This window comes from Lissotriton vulgaris, chromosome 11 (assembly GCF_964263255.1).
Source record: "Lissotriton vulgaris chromosome 11, aLisVul1.2, whole genome shotgun sequence".
NCBI lineage: Eukaryota > Metazoa > Chordata > Amphibia > Caudata > Salamandridae > Lissotriton > Lissotriton vulgaris.
This window is the reverse complement of record NC_141699.1, coordinates 482,759,969-482,778,346: the sequence shown is the minus strand read 5'-3', so window position 1 is coordinate 482,778,346 and position 18,378 is coordinate 482,759,969. Positions and strand designations below refer to the sequence as shown.

The 18,378-nt window shown below is 43.9% G+C and overlaps 29 non-coding genes across 29 annotated transcripts; all 29 read left to right on the top strand.

Annotated features, from left to right (window-relative positions):
- Window positions 1–72: 72 nt before the first annotated feature.
- TRNAL-CAA (transfer RNA leucine (anticodon CAA)) lies at window positions 73–154 on the top strand. Its single transcript has one exon. It is a non-coding gene; the product is annotated as a tRNA-Leu (tRNA).
- A 542-nt stretch (window positions 155–696) lies between these two features.
- TRNAS-AGA (transfer RNA serine (anticodon AGA)) lies at window positions 697–778 on the top strand. The gene has a single exon. It is a non-coding gene; the product is annotated as a tRNA-Ser (tRNA).
- A 540-nt stretch (window positions 779–1,318) lies between these two features.
- Window positions 1,319–1,400, top strand: TRNAS-CGA (transfer RNA serine (anticodon CGA)). Its single transcript has one exon. It is a non-coding gene; the product is annotated as a tRNA-Ser (tRNA).
- A 545-nt stretch (window positions 1,401–1,945) lies between these two features.
- On the top strand, window positions 1,946–2,027 carry TRNAS-CGA (transfer RNA serine (anticodon CGA)). Its single transcript has one exon. It is a non-coding gene; the product is annotated as a tRNA-Ser (tRNA).
- Window positions 2,028–2,569: 542 nt separating this feature from the next.
- On the top strand, window positions 2,570–2,651 carry TRNAS-UGA (transfer RNA serine (anticodon UGA)). The gene has a single exon. It is a non-coding gene; the product is annotated as a tRNA-Ser (tRNA).
- A 1,170-nt stretch (window positions 2,652–3,821) lies between these two features.
- Window positions 3,822–3,903, top strand: TRNAS-CGA (transfer RNA serine (anticodon CGA)). The gene has a single exon. It is a non-coding gene; the product is annotated as a tRNA-Ser (tRNA).
- Window positions 3,904–4,445: 542 nt separating this feature from the next.
- TRNAS-CGA (transfer RNA serine (anticodon CGA)) lies at window positions 4,446–4,527 on the top strand. Its single transcript has one exon. It is a non-coding gene; the product is annotated as a tRNA-Ser (tRNA).
- Window positions 4,528–5,069: 542 nt separating this feature from the next.
- Window positions 5,070–5,151, top strand: TRNAS-UGA (transfer RNA serine (anticodon UGA)). The gene has a single exon. It is a non-coding gene; the product is annotated as a tRNA-Ser (tRNA).
- Window positions 5,152–5,688: 537 nt separating this feature from the next.
- On the top strand, window positions 5,689–5,770 carry TRNAS-UGA (transfer RNA serine (anticodon UGA)). Its single transcript has one exon. It is a non-coding gene; the product is annotated as a tRNA-Ser (tRNA).
- A 543-nt stretch (window positions 5,771–6,313) lies between these two features.
- TRNAS-UGA (transfer RNA serine (anticodon UGA)) lies at window positions 6,314–6,395 on the top strand. The gene has a single exon. It is a non-coding gene; the product is annotated as a tRNA-Ser (tRNA).
- A 546-nt stretch (window positions 6,396–6,941) lies between these two features.
- On the top strand, window positions 6,942–7,023 carry TRNAL-CAA (transfer RNA leucine (anticodon CAA)). Its single transcript has one exon. It is a non-coding gene; the product is annotated as a tRNA-Leu (tRNA).
- Window positions 7,024–7,565: 542 nt separating this feature from the next.
- TRNAS-AGA (transfer RNA serine (anticodon AGA)) lies at window positions 7,566–7,647 on the top strand. The gene has a single exon. It is a non-coding gene; the product is annotated as a tRNA-Ser (tRNA).
- Window positions 7,648–8,190: 543 nt separating this feature from the next.
- TRNAS-CGA (transfer RNA serine (anticodon CGA)) lies at window positions 8,191–8,272 on the top strand. Its single transcript has one exon. It is a non-coding gene; the product is annotated as a tRNA-Ser (tRNA).
- Window positions 8,273–8,815: 543 nt separating this feature from the next.
- TRNAS-UGA (transfer RNA serine (anticodon UGA)) lies at window positions 8,816–8,897 on the top strand. Its single transcript has one exon. It is a non-coding gene; the product is annotated as a tRNA-Ser (tRNA).
- A 542-nt stretch (window positions 8,898–9,439) lies between these two features.
- Window positions 9,440–9,521, top strand: TRNAS-CGA (transfer RNA serine (anticodon CGA)). Its single transcript has one exon. It is a non-coding gene; the product is annotated as a tRNA-Ser (tRNA).
- A 543-nt stretch (window positions 9,522–10,064) lies between these two features.
- TRNAS-UGA (transfer RNA serine (anticodon UGA)) lies at window positions 10,065–10,146 on the top strand. The gene has a single exon. It is a non-coding gene; the product is annotated as a tRNA-Ser (tRNA).
- A 537-nt stretch (window positions 10,147–10,683) lies between these two features.
- TRNAS-UGA (transfer RNA serine (anticodon UGA)) lies at window positions 10,684–10,765 on the top strand. The gene has a single exon. It is a non-coding gene; the product is annotated as a tRNA-Ser (tRNA).
- Window positions 10,766–11,308: 543 nt separating this feature from the next.
- TRNAS-UGA (transfer RNA serine (anticodon UGA)) lies at window positions 11,309–11,390 on the top strand. Its single transcript has one exon. It is a non-coding gene; the product is annotated as a tRNA-Ser (tRNA).
- A 546-nt stretch (window positions 11,391–11,936) lies between these two features.
- TRNAL-CAA (transfer RNA leucine (anticodon CAA)) lies at window positions 11,937–12,018 on the top strand. The gene has a single exon. It is a non-coding gene; the product is annotated as a tRNA-Leu (tRNA).
- Window positions 12,019–12,560: 542 nt separating this feature from the next.
- TRNAS-AGA (transfer RNA serine (anticodon AGA)) lies at window positions 12,561–12,642 on the top strand. The gene has a single exon. It is a non-coding gene; the product is annotated as a tRNA-Ser (tRNA).
- A 543-nt stretch (window positions 12,643–13,185) lies between these two features.
- On the top strand, window positions 13,186–13,267 carry TRNAS-CGA (transfer RNA serine (anticodon CGA)). Its single transcript has one exon. It is a non-coding gene; the product is annotated as a tRNA-Ser (tRNA).
- Window positions 13,268–13,810: 543 nt separating this feature from the next.
- TRNAS-UGA (transfer RNA serine (anticodon UGA)) lies at window positions 13,811–13,892 on the top strand. The gene has a single exon. It is a non-coding gene; the product is annotated as a tRNA-Ser (tRNA).
- A 542-nt stretch (window positions 13,893–14,434) lies between these two features.
- Window positions 14,435–14,516, top strand: TRNAS-CGA (transfer RNA serine (anticodon CGA)). Its single transcript has one exon. It is a non-coding gene; the product is annotated as a tRNA-Ser (tRNA).
- A 544-nt stretch (window positions 14,517–15,060) lies between these two features.
- TRNAS-UGA (transfer RNA serine (anticodon UGA)) lies at window positions 15,061–15,142 on the top strand. The gene has a single exon. It is a non-coding gene; the product is annotated as a tRNA-Ser (tRNA).
- A 537-nt stretch (window positions 15,143–15,679) lies between these two features.
- On the top strand, window positions 15,680–15,761 carry TRNAS-UGA (transfer RNA serine (anticodon UGA)). Its single transcript has one exon. It is a non-coding gene; the product is annotated as a tRNA-Ser (tRNA).
- A 543-nt stretch (window positions 15,762–16,304) lies between these two features.
- TRNAS-UGA (transfer RNA serine (anticodon UGA)) lies at window positions 16,305–16,386 on the top strand. The gene has a single exon. It is a non-coding gene; the product is annotated as a tRNA-Ser (tRNA).
- A 546-nt stretch (window positions 16,387–16,932) lies between these two features.
- TRNAL-CAA (transfer RNA leucine (anticodon CAA)) lies at window positions 16,933–17,014 on the top strand. The gene has a single exon. It is a non-coding gene; the product is annotated as a tRNA-Leu (tRNA).
- Window positions 17,015–17,556: 542 nt separating this feature from the next.
- TRNAS-CGA (transfer RNA serine (anticodon CGA)) lies at window positions 17,557–17,638 on the top strand. Its single transcript has one exon. It is a non-coding gene; the product is annotated as a tRNA-Ser (tRNA).
- Window positions 17,639–18,180: 542 nt separating this feature from the next.
- On the top strand, window positions 18,181–18,262 carry TRNAS-UGA (transfer RNA serine (anticodon UGA)). Its single transcript has one exon. It is a non-coding gene; the product is annotated as a tRNA-Ser (tRNA).
- Window positions 18,263–18,378: the final 116 nt, after the last annotated feature.

Genomic DNA, 18,378 nt, shown 5'->3' with positions numbered 1-18,378 from the left:
AATTTTTAGGTCTCGGACTGACGTGAGCAGCGTATGGCTCGTATACGACAACAGTGAAATCATACTCATGCAGCTGCGATGGCCGAGTGGTTAAGGCGTTGGATTCAAAATCCAATGGGGTTTCCCTGCGCAGGTTCGAATCCTGCTTGCAGCGTAGTGTGATTTTGCATGAACACCATTTGGTTTAGTTAAGTAAATGTTCACTTCTCGTTACGCAATCCTCATCAAGTCACAGAGTTAAATGGAAAAAACTCAAACTAGATGTAAACATTGAGACAATTTCCACACCCAGGAAGTGTTTTAGAGAGCTGGTGTCTCGGAAGCGTTTGTAGTCTGGGCCTGTCCTGCCTGATCTAGACAAGTCATGAAAAGAGTACTTTTTTTATGATGCATGTCTTGTTTAGGCTTTTGGACTCTTTCTTAGTACACTTAAGGGCCCGTTACCACCGCCGTAATATAGGGAAAAGTGGGTAGAAACATGCAGTGATTGATTAACACTCATCTGTGCCCTTTCACTCACTTTGAGTGATGCATGTTGCTATTTTTATTAATTGTATGAAAGCATTCAAAATAAGTGGGGGATACAGGGCACTGCTGATACGTGCCCCGTCCTGCCGTTACTTTAATTTTTAGGTCTCGGACTGACGGGAGCAGCGTATGGCTCGTATACGACAACAGTGACAACATACTCATGCAGCTGCGATGGCCGAGTGGTTAAGGCGTTGGACTAGAAATCCAATGGGGATTCCCTGCGCAGGTTCGAATCCTGCTTGCAGCGTAGTGTGATTTTGCATGAACACCATTTAGTTTAGTTAAGTAAATGTTCACTTCTCGTTACGCAATCCTCATCAAGTCACAGAGTTAAATGGAAAAAACTCAAACTAGATGTAAACATTGAGACAATTTCCACACCCAGGAAGTGTTTTAGAGAGCTGGTGTCTCGGAAGGGTGTGTAGTCTGGGCCTGTCCTGCCTGATCTAGACAAGTCATGAAAAGAGTACTTTTTTATGATGCATGTCTTGTTTAGGCTTTTGGACTCTTTCTTAGTACACTTAAGGGCCCGTTACCACCGCCGTAATATAGGGAAATGTGGGTAGAAACATGCAGTGATTGATTACCACTCATCTGTGCCCTTTCACTCACTTTGAGTGATGCATGTTGCTATTTTTATTAATTGTATGAAAGCACCAAAATAAGTGGGGGATAAAGGGCACTGCTGGTACGTGCCCCGTCCTGCCGTTACTTTAATTTTTAGGTCTCGGACTGACGTGAGCAGCGTATGGCTCGTATACGACAACAGTGACAACATACTCATGCAGCTGCGATGGCCGAGTGGTTAAGGCGTTGGACTCGAAATCCAATGGGGTTTCCCTGCGCAGGTTCGAATCCTGCTTGCAGCGTAGTGTGGTTTTGCATGAACACCATTTAGTTTAGTTAAGTAAATGTTCACTTCTCGTTACGCAATCCTCATCAAGTCACAGAGTTAAATGGAAAAAACTCAAACTAGATGTAAACATTGAGACAATTTCCACACCCAGGAAGTGTTTTAGAGAGCTGGTGGCTCGGAAGGGTTTGTAGTCTGGACCTGTCCTGCCTGATCTAGACAAGTCATGAAAAGAGTACTTTTTTTTATGATGCATGACTTGTTTAGGCTTTTGGACTCTTTCTTAGTACACTTAAGGGCCCGTTACCACCGCCGTAATATAGGGAAAAGTGAGTAGAAACATGCAGTGATTGATTACCACTCATCTGTGCCCTTTCACTCACTTTGAGTGATGCATGTTGCTATTTTTATTAATTGTATGAAAGCATGCAAAATAAGTGAGGACAACAGGGCACTGCTGGTACGTGCACCCCGTCCTTCCGTTACTTTATTTTTTTGGTCTCCGCCTGACTTGAGCAAAGCATGGCTCGTATACGACAACAGTGACAACATACTCATGCAGCTGCGATGGCCGAGTGGTTAAGGCGTTGGACTCGAAATCCAATGGGGTTTCCCTGCGCAGGTTCGAATCCTGCTTGCAGCGTAGTGTGATTTTGCATGAACACCATTTGGTTTAGTTAAGTAAATGTTCACTTCTCATTACGCAATCCTCATCAAGTCACAGAGTTAAACTGCAAAAACTCAAACTAGATGTAAACATTGAGACAATTTCCACACCCAGGAAGTGTTGTAGAGAGCAGGTGGCTCGGAAGGGTTCGTAGTCAGGACCTGTCCTGCCTGATCTAGACAAGTCATGAAAAGAGTACTTTTTTTATGAAGCGTGTCTTGTTTAAGCTTTTGGACTCTTTCTGAGTACACTTATGGGCCCGTTGCCACCGCCGTAATATAGGGAAACGAGGATAGAAATGTGCAGTGATTGATTACCACTCATCGGTGCCCTGTCTCTCACTTTGAGTGATGCGTATTGCTATTTTTATTAATTGTATGAAAGCATGCAAAATAAGTGAGGACAACAGGGCACTGCTGGTACGTGCCCCGTCCTTCTGTTACTTTATTTTTTATGTCTCGGCCTGACGTGAGTAGTGCATGGCTCGTATACGACAACTGTGACATCATACTCACGCAGCTGCGATGGCCGAGTGGTTAAGGCGTTAGACTTGAAATCCAATGGGGTTTCCCCGCGTAGGTTCGAATCCTGCTTGCAGCGTCATGAGATTTTGCATGAACACCATTTGGTTTAGTTAAGTAAATGTTCACTTCTCGTTACGCAATCCTCATCAAGTCACAGAGTTAAACGGCAAAAACTCAAACTAGATGTAAACATTGAGAACATTTCCACACCCAGGAAGTGTTTTAGAGAGCAGGTGGCTCGGAAGGGTTCGTAGTCTGGACCTGTCCTGCCTGATCTAGACAAGTCATGAAAAGAGTACTTTTTTTATGAAGCGTGTCTTGTTTAAGCTTTTGGACTCTTTCTGAGTACACTTAAGGGCCCGTTGCCACCGACGTAATATAGGGAAACGAGGATAGAAATGTGCAGTGATTGATTACCGCTCATCGGTGCCCTGTCACTCACTTTGAGTGATGCGTATTGCTATTTTTATTAATTGTATGAAAGCATGCAAAATAAGTGAGGACAACAGGGCACTGCTGGTACGTGCCCCGTCCTTCTGTTACTTTATTTTTTATGTCTCGGCCTGACGTGAGTAGTGCATGGCTCGTATACGACAACTGTGACATCATACTCACGCCGCTGCGATGGCCGAGTGGTTAAGGCGTTGGGCTTGAAATCCAATGGGGTTTCCCCACGTAGGTTCGAATCCTTCTTGCAGCGTCATGAGATTTTGCATGAACACCATTTGGTTTAGTTAAGTAAATGTTCACTTCTCGTTACGCAATCCTCATCAAGTCACAGAGTTAAACTGCAAAAACTCAAACTAGATGTAAACATTGAGACAATTTCCACACCCAGGAAGTGTTTTAGAGAGCAGGTGCCTTGGAAGGGTTCATAGTCTGGACCTGTCCTGCATGATCTAGACAAGTCACGAAAAGAGTAATTATTTTTTTTATGAAGCGTGTCTTGTTTAGGCTTTTGGACTCTTTCTTAGTACACTTAAGGGCCCGTTACCACCGCCGTAATATAGCGAAAAGAGGGTAGAAATGCGCAGTGATTGATTACCGCTCATCTGTGCCCTGTCACTCACTTTGAGTGATGCTTGTTGCTATTTTTATTAATTGTATGAAAGCATTCAAAATAAGTGGGGGATACAGGGCACTGCTGGTACGTGCCCCGTCCTGCCGTTACTTTAATTTTTAGGGCTCGGCCTGACGTGAGCAGCGTATGGCTCGTATACGACAACAGTGACATCATACTCATGCAGCTGCGATGGCCGAGTGGTTAAGGCGTTGGACTCGAAATCCAATGGGGTTTCCCTGCGCTGGTTCGAATCCTGCTTGCAGCGTAGTGTGATTTTGCATGAACACCATTTGGTTTAGTTAAGTAAATGTTCACTTCTCGTTACGCAATCCTCATCAAGTCACAGAGTTAAATGGAAAAAACTCAAACTAGATGTAAACATTGAGACAATTTCCACACCCAGGAATTTTTTTAGAGAGCTGGTGGCTCGGAAGGGTGTGTAGTCTGGACCTGTCCTGCCTGATCTAGACAAGCCATGAAAAGAGTACTTTTTTTATGATGCATGTCTTGTTTAGGCTTTTGGACTCTTTCTTAGTACACTTAAGGGCCCGTTACCACCGCCGTAATATAGGGAAAAGTGGGTAGAAACATGCAGTGATTGATTACCACTCATCTGTGCCCTTTCACTCACTTTGAGTGATGCATGTTGCTATTTTTATTAATTGTATGAAAGCATGCAAAATAAGTGAGGACAACAGGGCACTGCTGGTACGTGCCCCATCCTTCCGTTACTTTATTTTTTTGGTCTCTGCCTGACATGAGCAGAGCATGGCTCGTATACGACAACTGTGACATCATCCTCATGCAGCTGCGATGGCCGAGTGGTTAAGGCGTTGGACTCGAAATCTAATGGGGTTTCCCTGCGCAGGTTTGAATCCTGCTTGCAGCGTAGTGTGATTTTGCACGAACACCATTTGGTTTAGTTAAGGAAATGTTCACTTCTCGTTACGCAATCCTCATCAAGTCACAGAGTTAAATGGCAAAAACTCAAACTAGATGTAAACATTGAAACAATTTCCACACCTAGGAAGTGTTTTAGAGAGCAGGTGGCTCGGAAGGGTTTGTAGTCTGGACCTATCCTGCCTGATCTAGACAAGTTACGAAATGAGTACTTTTTTTATGATGCATGTCTTGTTTAGGCTTTTGGACTCTTTCTTAGTACACTTAAGGGCCCGTTGCCACCGCCGTAATATATGGAAACGAGGGTAGAAATGTGCAGTGATTGATTACCGCTCATCTGTGCCCTGTCACTCATTTTGAGTGATGCATATTGCTATTTTTATTAATTGTATGGAAGTATGCGAAATAAGTGAGGACAACAGGGCACTGCTGGTATGTGCCCCGTCCTTCCGTTACTTTATTTTTTAGGTCTCGACCTCACATGAGTAGCGCATGGCTCGTATACGACAACAGTGACATCATACTCACGCAGCTGCGATGGCCGAGTGGTTAAGGCGTTGGATTTGAAATCCAATGGGGTTTCCCCGCGTAGGTTGGAATCCTGCTTGCAGCGGCATGAGTTTTTGCATGAACACCATTTGGTTTAGTTAAGTAAATGTTCACTTCTCATTACGCAATCCTCATCAAGTCACAGAGTTAAACTGCAAAAACTCAAACTAGATGTAAACATTGAGACAATTTCCACACCCAGGAAGTGTTTTAGAGAGCAGGTGGCCCGGAAGGGTTCGTAGTCTGGACCTGTCCTGCCTGATCTAGACAAGTCATGAAAAGAGTACTTTTTTTTATGAATTGTGTCTTGTTTTTGGACTCTTTCTGAGTACACTTAAGGGCCCGTTGCCACCGCCGTAATATAGGGAAACGAGGATAGAAATGTGCAGTGATTGATTACCACTCAGCGGTGCCCTGTCTCTCACTTTGAGTTATGCGTATTGCTATTTTTATTAATTGTATGAAAGCATGCAAAATAAGTGAGGACAACAGGGCACTGCTGGTACATGCCCCGTCCTTCTGTTACTTTATTTTTTATGTCTCGGCCTGACGTGAGTAGTGCATGGCTCGTATACGACAACTGTGACATCATACTCACGCAGCTGCGATGGCCGAGTGGTTAAGGCGTTGGACTTGAAATCCAATGGGGTTTCCCTGCGCAGGTTCGAATCCTGCTTGCAGCGTAGTGTGATTTTGCATGAACCCCATTTGGTTTAGTTAAGTAAATGTTCACTTCTCGTTACGCAATCCTCATCAAGTCACAGAGTTAAATGGAAAAAACTCAAACTAGATGTAAATATTGAGACAATTTCCACACCCAGGAAGTGTTTTTTAGAGAGCTGGTGTCTCGGAAGGGTTTGTAGTCTGGGCCTGTCCTGCCTGATCTAGACAAGTCATGAAAAGAGTACTTTTTTATGATGCATGTCTTGTTTAGGCTTTTGGACTCTTTCTTAGTACACTTAAGGGCCCGTTACCACCGCCGTAATATAGGGAAATGTGGGTAGAAACATGCAGTGATTGATTACCACTCATCTGTGCCCTTTCACTCACTTTGAGTGATGCATGTTGCTATTTTTATTAATTGTATGAAAGCATGCAAAATAAGTGAGGACAACAAGGCACTGCTGGTACGTGCCCCGTCCTTCCGTTACTTTATTTTTTTGGTCTCCGCCTGACATGAGCAGAGCATGGATCGTATACGACAACAGTGACATCATACTCATGCAGCTGCGATGGCCGAGTGGTTAAGGCGTTGGACTTGAAATCCAATCGGGTTTCCCTACGTAGGTTCGAATCCTGCTTGCAGCGGCATGAGATTTTGCATGAACACCATTTGGTTAAGTTAAGTAAATGTTCACTTCTCATTACGCAATCCTCATCAAGTCACAGAGTTAAACGGCAAAAACTCAAACTAGATGTAAACATTGAGACGATTTCCACACCCAGGAAGTGTTTTAGAGAGCAGGTGCCTCGGAAGGGTTCGTAGTCTGGACCTGTCCTGCATGATCTAGACAAGTCACGAAAAGAGTAATTATTTTTTTTATGAAGCGTGTCTTGTTTAGGCTTTTGGACTCTTTCTTAGTACACTTAAGGGCCCGTTACCACCGCCGTAATATAGGGAAAAGAGGGTAGAAATGCGCAGTGATTGATTACCGCTCATCTGTGCCCTGTCACTCACTTTCAGTGATGCTTGTTGCTATTTTTATTAATTGTATGAAAGCATTCAAAATAAGTGGGGGATACAGGGCACTGCTGGTACGTGCCCCGTCCTGCCGTTACTTTAATTTTTAGGTCTCGGACTGACGTGAGCAGCGTATGGCTCGTATACGACAACAGTGAGATCATACTCATGCAGCTGCGATGGCCGAGTGGTTAAGGCGTTGGATTCAAAATCCAATGGGGTTTCCCTGCGCAGGTTCGAATCCTGCTTGCAGCGTAGTGTGATTTTGCATGAACACCATTTGGTTTAGTTAAGTAAATGTTCACTTCTCGTTACGCAATCCTCATCAAGTCACAGAGTTAAATGGAAAAAACTCAAACTAGATGTAAACATTGAGACAATTTCCACACCCAGGAAGTGTTTTAGAGAGCTGGTGTCTCGGAAGCGTTTGTAGTCTGGGCCTGTCCTGCCTGATCTAGACAAGTCATGAAAAGAGTACTTTTTTTATGATGCATGTCTTGTTTAGGCTTTTGGACTCTTTCTTAGTACACTTAAGGGCCCGTTACCACCGCCGTAATATAGGGAAAAGTGGGTAGAAACATGCAGTGATTGATTAACACTCATCTGTGCCCTTTCACTCACTTTGAGTGATGCATGTTGCTATTTCTATTAATTGTATGAAAGCATTCAAAATAAGTGGGGGATACAGGGCACTGCTGATACGTGCCCCGTCCTGCCGTTACTTTAATTTTTAGGTCTCGGACTGACGGGAGCAGCGTATGGCTCGTATACGACAACAGTGACAACATACTCATGCAGCTGCGATGGCCGAGTGGTTAAGGCGTTGGACTAGAAATCCAATGGGGATTCCCTGCGCAGGTTCGAATCCTGCTTGCAGCGTAGTGTGATTTTGCATGAACACCATTTAGTTTAGTTAAGTAAATGTTCACTTCTCGTTACGCAATCCTCATCAAGTCACAGAGTTAAATGGAAAAAACTCAAACTAGATGTAAACATTGAGACAATTTCCACACCCAGGAAGTGTTTTAGAGAGCTGGTGGCTCGGAAGGGTTTGTAGTCTGGACCTGTCCTGCCTGATCTAGACAAGTCATGAAAAGAGTACTTTTTTTTATGATGCATGACTTGTTTAGGCTTTTGGACTCTTTCTTAGTACACTTAAGGGCCCGTTACCACCGCCGTAATATAGGGAAAAGTGGGTAGAAACATGCAGTGATTGATTACCACTCATCTGTGCCCTTTCACTCACTTTGAGTGATGCATGTTGCTATTTTTATTAATTGTATGAAAGCATGCAAAATAAGTGAGGACAACAGGGCACTGCTGGTACATGCCCCGTCCTTCCGTTACTTTATTTTTTTGGTCTCCGCCTGACATGAGCAGAGCATGGCTCGTATACGACAACAGTGACAACATACTCATTCGGCTGCGATGGCCGAGTGGTTAAGGCGTTGGACTCGAAATCCAATGGGGTTTCCCTGCGCAGGTTCGAATCCTGCTTGCAGCGTTGTGTGATTTTGCATGAACACCATTTGGTTTAGTTAAGTAAATGTTCATTTCTCACTACGCAATCCTCATCAAGTCACAGAGTTAAACTGCAAAAACTCAAACTAGATGTAAACATTGAGACAATTTCCACACCCAGGAAGTGTTTTAGAGAGCAGGTGGCTCGGAAGGGTTCGTAGTCTGGACCTGTCCTGCCTGATCTAGACAAGTCATGAAAAGAGTACTTTTTTTTGTGAAGCGTGTCTTGTTTAAGCTTTTGGACTCTTTCTGAGTACACTTAAGGGCCCGTTGCCACCGCCGTAATATAGGGAAACAAGGATAGAAATGTGCAGTGATTGATTACCACTCATCGGTGCCCTGTCTCTCACTTTGAGTGATGCGTATTGCTATTTTTACTAATTGTATGAAAGCATGCAAAATAAGTGAGGACAACAGGGCACTGCTGGTACGGGCCCCGTCCTTCTGTTACTTTATTTTTTATGTCTCTGCCTGACGTGAGTAGTGCATGTCTCGTATACGACAACTCTGACATCATACTCATGCAGCTGCGATGGCCGAGTGGTTAAGGCGTTGGACTTGAAATCCAATGGGGTTTTCCCGCGTAGGTTCGAATCCTGCATGCAGCGGCATGAGATTTTGCATGAACACCATTTGGTTAAGTTAAGTAAATGTTCACTTCTCATTACGCAATCCTCATCAAGTCACAGAGTTAAACTGCAAAAACTCAAACTAGATGTAAACATTGAGACAATTTCCACACCCAGGAAGTGTTTCAGAGAGCAGGTGGCTCGGAAGGGTTCGTAGTCTGGACCTGTCCTGCCTGATCTAGACAAGTAATGAAAAGAGTACTTTTTTTATGAAGCGTGTCTTGTTTAGGCTTTTGGACTCTTTCTTAGTACACTTAAGGGCCCGTTACCACCGCCGTAATATAGGGAAAAGAGGGTAGAAATGCGCAGTGATTGATTACCACTCATCTGTGCCCTTTCACTCACTTTGAGTGATGCATGTTGCTATTTTTATTAATTGTATGAAAGCATGCAAAATAAGTGAGGACAATAGGGCACTGCTGGTACGTGCCCCGTCCTTCTGTTACTTTATTTTTTTGGTCTCGGCCTGACATGAGCAGAGTATGGCTCGTATACGACAACAGTGACATCATACTCATGCAGCTGCGATGGCCGAGTGGTTACGGCGTTGGACTCGAAATCCAATGGGGTTTCCCTGCGCAGGTTCGAATCCTCCTTGCAGCATAGTGTGATTTTGCATGAACACCATTTGGTTTAGTTAAGGAAATGTTCACTTCTCGTTCACAATCCTCATCAAGTCACAGAGTTAAATGGCAAAAACTCAAACTAGATGTAAACATTGAAACTATTTCCACACCTAGGAAGTGTTTTAGGGAGCAGGTGGCTCGGAAGGGTTTGTAGTCTGGACCTATCCTGCCTGATCTAGACAAGTTACGAAAAGAGTAATTTTTTTTTATGAAGCGTGTCTTGTTTAGGCTTTTGGACTCTTTCTTAGTACACTTAAGGGCCCGTTGCCACCGCCGTAATATATGGAAACGAGGGTAGAAATGTGCAGTGATTGATTACCGCTCATCTGTGCCCTGTCACTCATTTTGAGTGATGCATATTGCTATTTTTATTAATTGTATGGAAGTATGCGAAATAAGTGAGGACAACAGGGCACTGCTGGTATGTGCCCCGTCCTTCCGTTACTTTATTTTTTAGGTCTCGACCTCACATGAGTAGCGCATGGCTCGTATACGACAACAGTGACATCATACTCACGCAGCTGCGATGGCCGAGTGGTTAAGGCGTTGGATTTGAAATCCAATGGGGTTTCCCCGCGTAGGTTGGAATCCTGCTTGCAGCGGCATGAGTTTTTGCATGAACACCATTTGGTTTAGTTAAGTAAATGTTCACTTCTCATTACGCAATCCTCATCAAGTCACAGAGTTAAACTGCAAAAACTCAAACTAGATGTAAACATTGAGACAATTTCCACACCCAGGAAGTGTTTTAGAGAGCAGGTGGCCCGGAAGGGTTCGTAGTCTGGACCTGTCCTGCCTGATCTAGACAAGTCATGAAAAGAGTACTTTTTTTTATGAATTGTGTCTTGTTTTTGGACTCTTTCTGAGTACACTTAAGGGCCCGTTGCCACCGCCGTAATATAGGGAAACGAGGATAGAAATGTGCAGTGATTGATTACCACTCAGCGGTGCCCTGTCTCTCACTTTGAGTTATGCGTATTGCTATTTTTATTAATTGTATGAAAGCATGCAAAATAAGTGAGGACAACAGGGCACTGCTGGTACGTGCCCCGTCCTTCTGTTACTTTATTTTTTATGTCTCGGCCTGACGTGAGTAGTGCATGGCTCGTATACGACAACTGTGACATCATACTCACGCAGCTGCGATGGCCGAGTGGTTAAGGCGTTGGACTTGAAATCCAATGGGGTTTCCCTGCGCAGGTTCGAATCCTGCTTGCAGCGTAGTGTGATTTTGCATGAACCCCATTTGGTTTAGTTAAGTAAATGTTCACTTCTCGTTACGCAATCCTCATCAAGTCACAGAGTTAAATGGAAAAAACTCAAACTAGATGTAAATATTGAGACAATTTCCACACCCAGGAAGTGTTTTTTAGAGAGCTGGTGTCTCGGAAGGGTTTGTAGTCTGGGCCTGTCCTGCCTGATCTAGACAAGTCATGAAAAGAGTACTTTTTTATGATGCATGTCTTGTTTAGGCTTTTGGACTCTTTCTTAGTACACTTAAGGGCCCGTTACCACCGCCGTAATATAGGGAAATGTGGGTAGAAACATGCAGTGATTGATTACCACTCATCTGTGCCCTTTCACTCACTTTGAGTGATGCATGTTGCTATTTTTATTAATTGTATGAAAGCATGCAAAATAAGTGAGGACAACAAGGCACTGCTGGTACGTGCCCCGTCCTTCCGTTACTTTATTTTTTTGGTCTCCGCCTGACATGAGCAGAGCATGGATCGTATACGACAACAGTGACATCATACTCATGCAGCTGCGATGGCCGAGTGGTTAAGGCGTTGGACTTGAAATCCAATCGGGTTTCCCTACGTAGGTTCGAATCCTGCTTGCAGCGGCATGAGATTTTGCATGAACACCATTTGGTTAAGTTAAGTAAATGTTCACTTCTCATTACGCAATCCTCATCAAGTCACAGAGTTAAACGGCAAAAACTCAAACTAGATGTAAACATTGAGACGATTTCCACACCCAGGAAGTGTTTTAGAGAGCAGGTGCCTCGGAAGGGTTCGTAGTCTGGACCTGTCCTGCATGATCTAGACAAGTCACGAAAAGAGTAATTATTTTTTTTATGAAGCGTGTCTTGTTTAGGCTTTTGGACTCTTTCTTAGTACACTTAAGGGCCCGTTACCACCGCCGTAATATAGGGAAAAGAGGGTAGAAATGCGCAGTGATTGATTACCGCTCATCTGTGCCCTGTCACTCACTTTCAGTGATGCTTGTTGCTATTTTTATTAATTGTATGAAAGCATTCAAAATAAGTGGGGGATACAGGGCACTGCTGGTACGTGCCCCGTCCTGCCGTTACTTTAATTTTTAGGTCTCGGACTGACGTGAGCAGCGTATGGCTCGTATACGACAACAGTGAGATCATACTCATGCAGCTGCGATGGCCGAGTGGTTAAGGCGTTGGATTCAAAATCCAATGGGGTTTCCCTGCGCAGGTTCGAATCCTGCTTGCAGCGTAGTGTGATTTTGCATGAACACCATTTGGTTTAGTTAAGTAAATGTTCACTTCTCGTTACGCAATCCTCATCAAGTCACAGAGTTAAATGGAAAAAACTCAAACTAGATGTAAACATTGAGACAATTTCCACACCCAGGAAGTGTTTTAGAGAGCTGGTGTCTCGGAAGCGTTTGTAGTCTGGGCCTGTCCTGCCTGATCTAGACAAGTCATGAAAAGAGTACTTTTTTTATGATGCATGTCTTGTTTAGGCTTTTGGACTCTTTCTTAGTACACTTAAGGGCCCGTTACCACCGCCGTAATATAGGGAAAAGTGGGTAGAAACATGCAGTGATTGATTAACACTCATCTGTGCCCTTTCACTCACTTTGAGTGATGCATGTTGCTATTTTTATTAATTGTATGAAAGCATTCAAAATAAGTGGGGGATACAGGGCACTGCTGATACGTGCCCCGTCCTGCCGTTACTTTAATTTTTAGGTCTCGGACTGACGGGAGCAGCGTATGGCTCGTATACGACAACAGTGACAACATACTCATGCAGCTGCGATGGCCGAGTGGTTAAGGCGTTGGACTAGAAATCCAATGGGGATTCCCTGCGCAGGTTCGAATCCTGCTTGCAGCGTAGTGTGATTTTGCATGAACACCATTTAGTTTAGTTAAGTAAATGTTCACTTCTCGTTACGCAATCCTCATCAAGTCACAGAGTTAAATGGAAAAAACTCAAACTAGATGTAAACATTGAGACAATTTCCACACCCAGGAAGTGTTTTAGAGAGCTGGTGGCTCGGAAGGGTTTGTAGTCTGGACCTGTCCTGCCTGATCTAGACAAGTCATGAAAAGAGTACTTTTTTTTATGATGCATGACTTGTTTAGGCTTTTGGACTCTTTCTTAGTACACTTAAGGGCCCGTTACCACCGCCGTAATATAGGGAAAAGTGGGTAGAAACATGCAGTGATTGATTACCACTCATCTGTGCCCTTTCACTCACTTTGAGTGATGCATGTTGCTATTTTTATTAATTGTATGAAAGCATGCAAAATAAGTGAGGACAACAGGGCACTGCTGGTACATGCCCCGTCCTTCCGTTACTTTATTTTTTTGGTCTCCGCCTGACATGAGCAGAGCATGGCTCGTATACGACAACAGTGACAACATACTCATTCGGCTGCGATGGCCGAGTGGTTAAGGCGTTGGACTCGAAATCCAATGGGGTTTCCCTGCGCAGGTTCGAATCCTGCTTGCAGCGTTGTGTGATTTTGCATGAACACCATTTGGTTTAGTTAAGTAAATGTTCATTTCTCACTACGCAATCCTCATCAAGTCACAGAGTTAAACTGCAAAAACTCAAACTAGATGTAAACATTGAGACAATTTCCACACCCAGGAAGTGTTTTAGAGAGCAGGTGGCTCGGAAGGGTTCGTAGTCTGGACCTGTCCTGCCTGATCTAGACAAGTCATGAAAAGAGTACTTTTTTTTGTGAAGCGTGTCTTGTTTAAGCTTTTGGACTCTTTCTGAGTACACTTAAGGGCCCGTTGCCACCGCCGTAATATAGGGAAACAAGGATAGAAATGTGCAGTGATTGATTACCACTCATCGGTGCCCTGTCTCTCACTTTGAGTGATGCGTATTGCTATTTTTACTAATTGTATGAAAGCATGCAAAATAAGTGAGGACAACAGGGCACTGCTGGTACGGGCCCCGTCCTTCTGTTACTTTATTTTTTATGTCTCTGCCTGACGTGAGTAGTGCATGTCTCGTATACGACAACTCTGACATCATACTCATGCAGCTGCGATGGCCGAGTGGTTAAGGCGTTGGACTTGAAATCCAATGGGGTTTTCCCGCGTAGGTTCGAATCCTGCATGCAGCGGCATGAGATTTTGCATGAACACCATTTGGTTAAGTTAAGTAAATGTTCACTTCTCATTACGCAATCCTCATCAAGTCACAGAGTTAAACTGCAAAAACTCAAACTAGATGTAAACATTGAGACAATTTCCACACCCAGGAAGTGTTTCAGAGAGCAGGTGGCTCGGAAGGGTTCGTAGTCTGGACCTGTCCTGCCTGATCTAGACAAGTAATGAAAAGAGTACTTTTTTTATGAAGCGTGTCTTGTTTAGGCTTTTGGACTCTTTCTTAGTACACTTAAGGGCCCGTTACCACCGCCGTAATATAGGGAAAAGAGGGTAGAAATGCGCAGTGATTGATTACCACTCATCTGTGCCCTTTCACTCACTTTGAGTGATGCATGTTGCTATTTTTATTAATTGTATGAAAGCATGCAAAATAAGTGAGGACAATAGGGCACTGCTGGTACGTGCCCCGTCCTTCTGTTACTTTATTTTTTTGGTCTCGGCCTGACATGAGCAGAGTATGGCTCGTATACGACAACAGTGACATCATACTCATGCAGCTGCGATGGCCGAGTGGTTACGGCGTTGGACTCGAAATCCAATGGGGTTTCCCTGCGCAGGTTCGAATCCTCCTTGCAGCATAGTGTGATTTTGCATGAACACCATTTGGTTTAGTTAAGGAAATGTTCACTTCTCGTTCACAATCCTCATCAAGTCACAGAGTTAAATGGCAAAAACTCAAACTAGATGTAAACATTGAAACTATTTCCACACCTAGGAAGTGTTTTAGGGAGCAGGTGGCTCGGAAGGGTTTGTAGTCTGGACCTATCCTGCCTGATCTAGACAAGTTACGAAAAGAGTAATTTTTTTTTATGAAGCGTGTCTTGTTTAGGCTTTTGGACTCTTTCTGAAGTACAATGAAGGGCCCGTTGCCACTGCCGTAATATAGGGAAACGAGGGTAGAAATGTGCAGTGATTGATTACCGCTCATCTGTGCCCTGTCACTCATTTTGAGTGATGCATATTGCTATTTTTATTAATTGTATGAAAGTATGCGAAATAAGTGAGGACAACAGGGCACTGCTGGTACGTGCCCCGTCCTTCCGTTACTTTATTTTTTAGGTCTCGACCTCACATGAGTAGCGCATGGCTCGTATACGACAACAGTGACATCATACTCACGCAGCTGCGATGGCCGAGTGGTTAAGGCGTTGGACTTGAAATCCAATGGGGTTTCCCCGCATAGGTTCGAGTCCTGCTTGCAGCGGCATGAGTTTTTGCATGAACACCATTTGGTTTAGTTAAGTAAATATTCACTTCTCATTACGCAATCCTCATCAAGTCACAGAGTTAAACTGCAAAAACTCAAACTAGATGTAAACATTGAGACAATTTCCACACCCAGGAAGTGTTTTAGAGAGCAGGTGGCCCGGAAGGGTTCGTAGTCTGGACCTGTCCTGCCTGATCTAGACAAGTCATGAAAAGAGTACTTTTTTTTATGAATTGTGTCTTGTTTTTGGACTCTTTCTGAGTACACTTAAGGGCCCGTTGCCACCGCCGTAATATAGGGAAACGAGGATAGAAATGTGCAGTGATTGATTACCACTCATCGGTGCCCTGTCTCTCACTTTGAGTTATGCGTATTGCTATTTTTATTAATTGTATGAAAGCATGCAAAATAAGTGAGGACAACAGGGCACTGCTGGTACGTGCCCCGTCCTTCTGTTACTTTATTTTTTATGTCTCGGCCTGACGTGAGTAGTGCATGGCTCGTATACGACAACTGTGACATCATACTCACGCAGCTGCGATGGCCGAGTGGTTAAGGCGTTGGACTTGAAATCCAATGGGGTTTCCCTGCGCAGGTTCGAATCCTGCTTGCAGCGTAGTGTGATTTTGCATGAACCCCATTTGGTTTAGTTAAGTAAATGTTCACTTCTCGTTACGCAATCCTCATCAAGTCACAGAGTTAAATGGAAAAAACTCAAACTAGATGTAAATATTGAGACAATTTCCACACCCAGGAAGTGTTTTTTAGAGAGCTGGTGTCTCGGAAGGGTTTGTAGTCTGGGCCTGTCCTGCCTGATCTAGACAAGTCATGAAAAGAGTACTTTTTTATGATGCATGTCTTGTTTAGGCTTTTGGACTCTTTCTTAGTACACTTAAGGGCCCGTTACCACCGCCGTAATATAGGGAAATGTGGGTAGAAACATGCAGTGATTGATTACCACTCATCTGTGCCCTTTCACTCACTTTGAGTGATGCATGTTGCTATTTTTATTAATTGTATGAAAGCATGCAAAATAAGTGAGGACAACAAGGCACTGCTGGTACGTGCCCCGTCCTTCCGTTACTTTATTTTTTTGGTCTCCGCCTGACATGAGCAGAGCATGGATCGTATACGACAACAGTGACATCATACTCATGCAGCTGCGATGGCCGAGTGGTTAAGGCGTTGGACTTGAAATCCAATCGGGTTTCCCTACGTAGGTTCGAATCCTGCTTGCAGCGGCATGAGATTTTGCATGAACACCATTTGGTTAAGTTAAGTAAATGTTCACTTCTCATTACGCAATCCTCATCAAGTCACAGAGTTAAACGGCAAAAACTCAAACTAGATGTAAACATTGAGACGATTTCCACACCCAGGAAGTGTTTTAGAGAGCAGGTGCCTCGGAAGGGTTCGTAGTCTGGACCTGTCCTGCATGATCTAGACAAGTCACGAAAAGAGTAATTATTTTTTTTATGAAGCGTGTCTTGTTTAGGCTTTTGGACTCTTTCTTAGTACACTTAAGGGCCCGTTACCACCGCCGTAATATAGGGAAAAGAGGGTAGAAATGCGCAGTGATTGATTACCGCTCATCTGTGCCCTGTCACTCACTTTCAGTGATGCTTGTTGCTATTTTTATTAATTGTATGAAAGCATTCAAAATAAGTGGGGGATACAGGGCACTGCTGGTACGTGCCCCGTCCTGCCGTTACTTTAATTTTTAGGTCTCGGACTGACGTGAGCAGCGTATGGCTCGTATACGACAACAGTGAGATCATACTCATGCAGCTGCGATGGCCGAGTGGTTAAGGCGTTGGATTCAAAATCCAATGGGGTTTCCCTGCGCAGGTTCGAATCCTGCTTGCAGCGTAGTGTGATTTTGCATGAACACCATTTGGTTTAGTTAAGTAAATGTTCACTTCTCGGTACGCAATCCTCATCAAGTCACAGAGTTAAATGGAAAAAACTCAAACTAGATGTAAACATTGAGACAATTTCCACACCCAGGAAGTGTTTTAGAGAGCTGGTGTCTCGGAAGCGTTTGTAGTCTGGGCCTGTCCTGCCTGATCTAGACAAGTCATGAAAAGAGTACTTTTTTTATGATGCATGTCTTGCTTAGGCTTTTGGACTCTTTCTTAGTACACTTAAGGGCCCGTTACCACCGCCGTAATATAGGGAAAAGTGGGTAGAAACATGCAGTGATTGATTACCACTCATCTGTGCCCTTTCACTCACTTTGAGTGATGCATGTTGCTATTTTTATTAATTGTATGAAAGCATGCAAAATAAGTGAGGACAATAGGGCACTGCTGGTACGTGCCCCGTCCTTCTGTTACTTAATTTTTTTGGTCTCGGCCTGACATGAGCAGAGTATGGCTCGTATACGACAACAGTGACATCATACTCATGCAGCTGCGATGGCCGAGTGGTTACGGCGTTGGACTCGAAATCCAATGGGGTTTCCCTGCGCAGGTTCGAATCCTCCTTGCAGCATAGTGTGATTTTGCATGAACACCATTTGGTTTAGTTAAGGAAATGTTCACTTCTCGTTCACAATCCTCATCAAGTCACAGAGTTAAATGGCAAAAACTCAAACTAGATGTAAACATTGAAACTATTTCCACACCTAGGAAGTGTTTTAGAGAGCAGGTGGCTCGGAAGGGTTTGTAGTCTGGACCTATCCTGCCTGATCTAGACATGTTACGAAAAGAGTAATTTTTTTTTATGAAGCGTGCCTTGTTTAGGCTTTTGGACTCTTTCTGAGTACAATGAAGGGCCCGTTGCCACTGCCGTAATATAGGGAAACGAGGGTAGAAATGTGCAGTGATTGATTACCGCTCATCTGTGCCCTGTCACTCACTTTGAGTGATGCGTATTGCTATTTTTATTATTGTATGAGAGTATGCGAAATAAGTGAGGACAACAGGGCACTGCTGGTACGTGCCCCGTCCTTCCGTTACTTTATTTTTTAGGTCTCGGCCTGACATGAGTAGCGCATGGCTCGTATACGACAACAGTGACATCATACTCATGCAGCTGCGATGGCCGAGTGGTTAAGGTGTTGGACTTGAAATCCAATGGGGTTACCCCGCGTAGGTTCGAATCCTGCTTGGAGCGTCATGAGATTTTGCATGAACACCATTTGGTTTAGTTAAGTAAATGTTCACTTCTCGTTACGCAATCCTCATCAAGTCACAGAGTTAAACGGCAAAAACTCAAACTAGATGTAAACA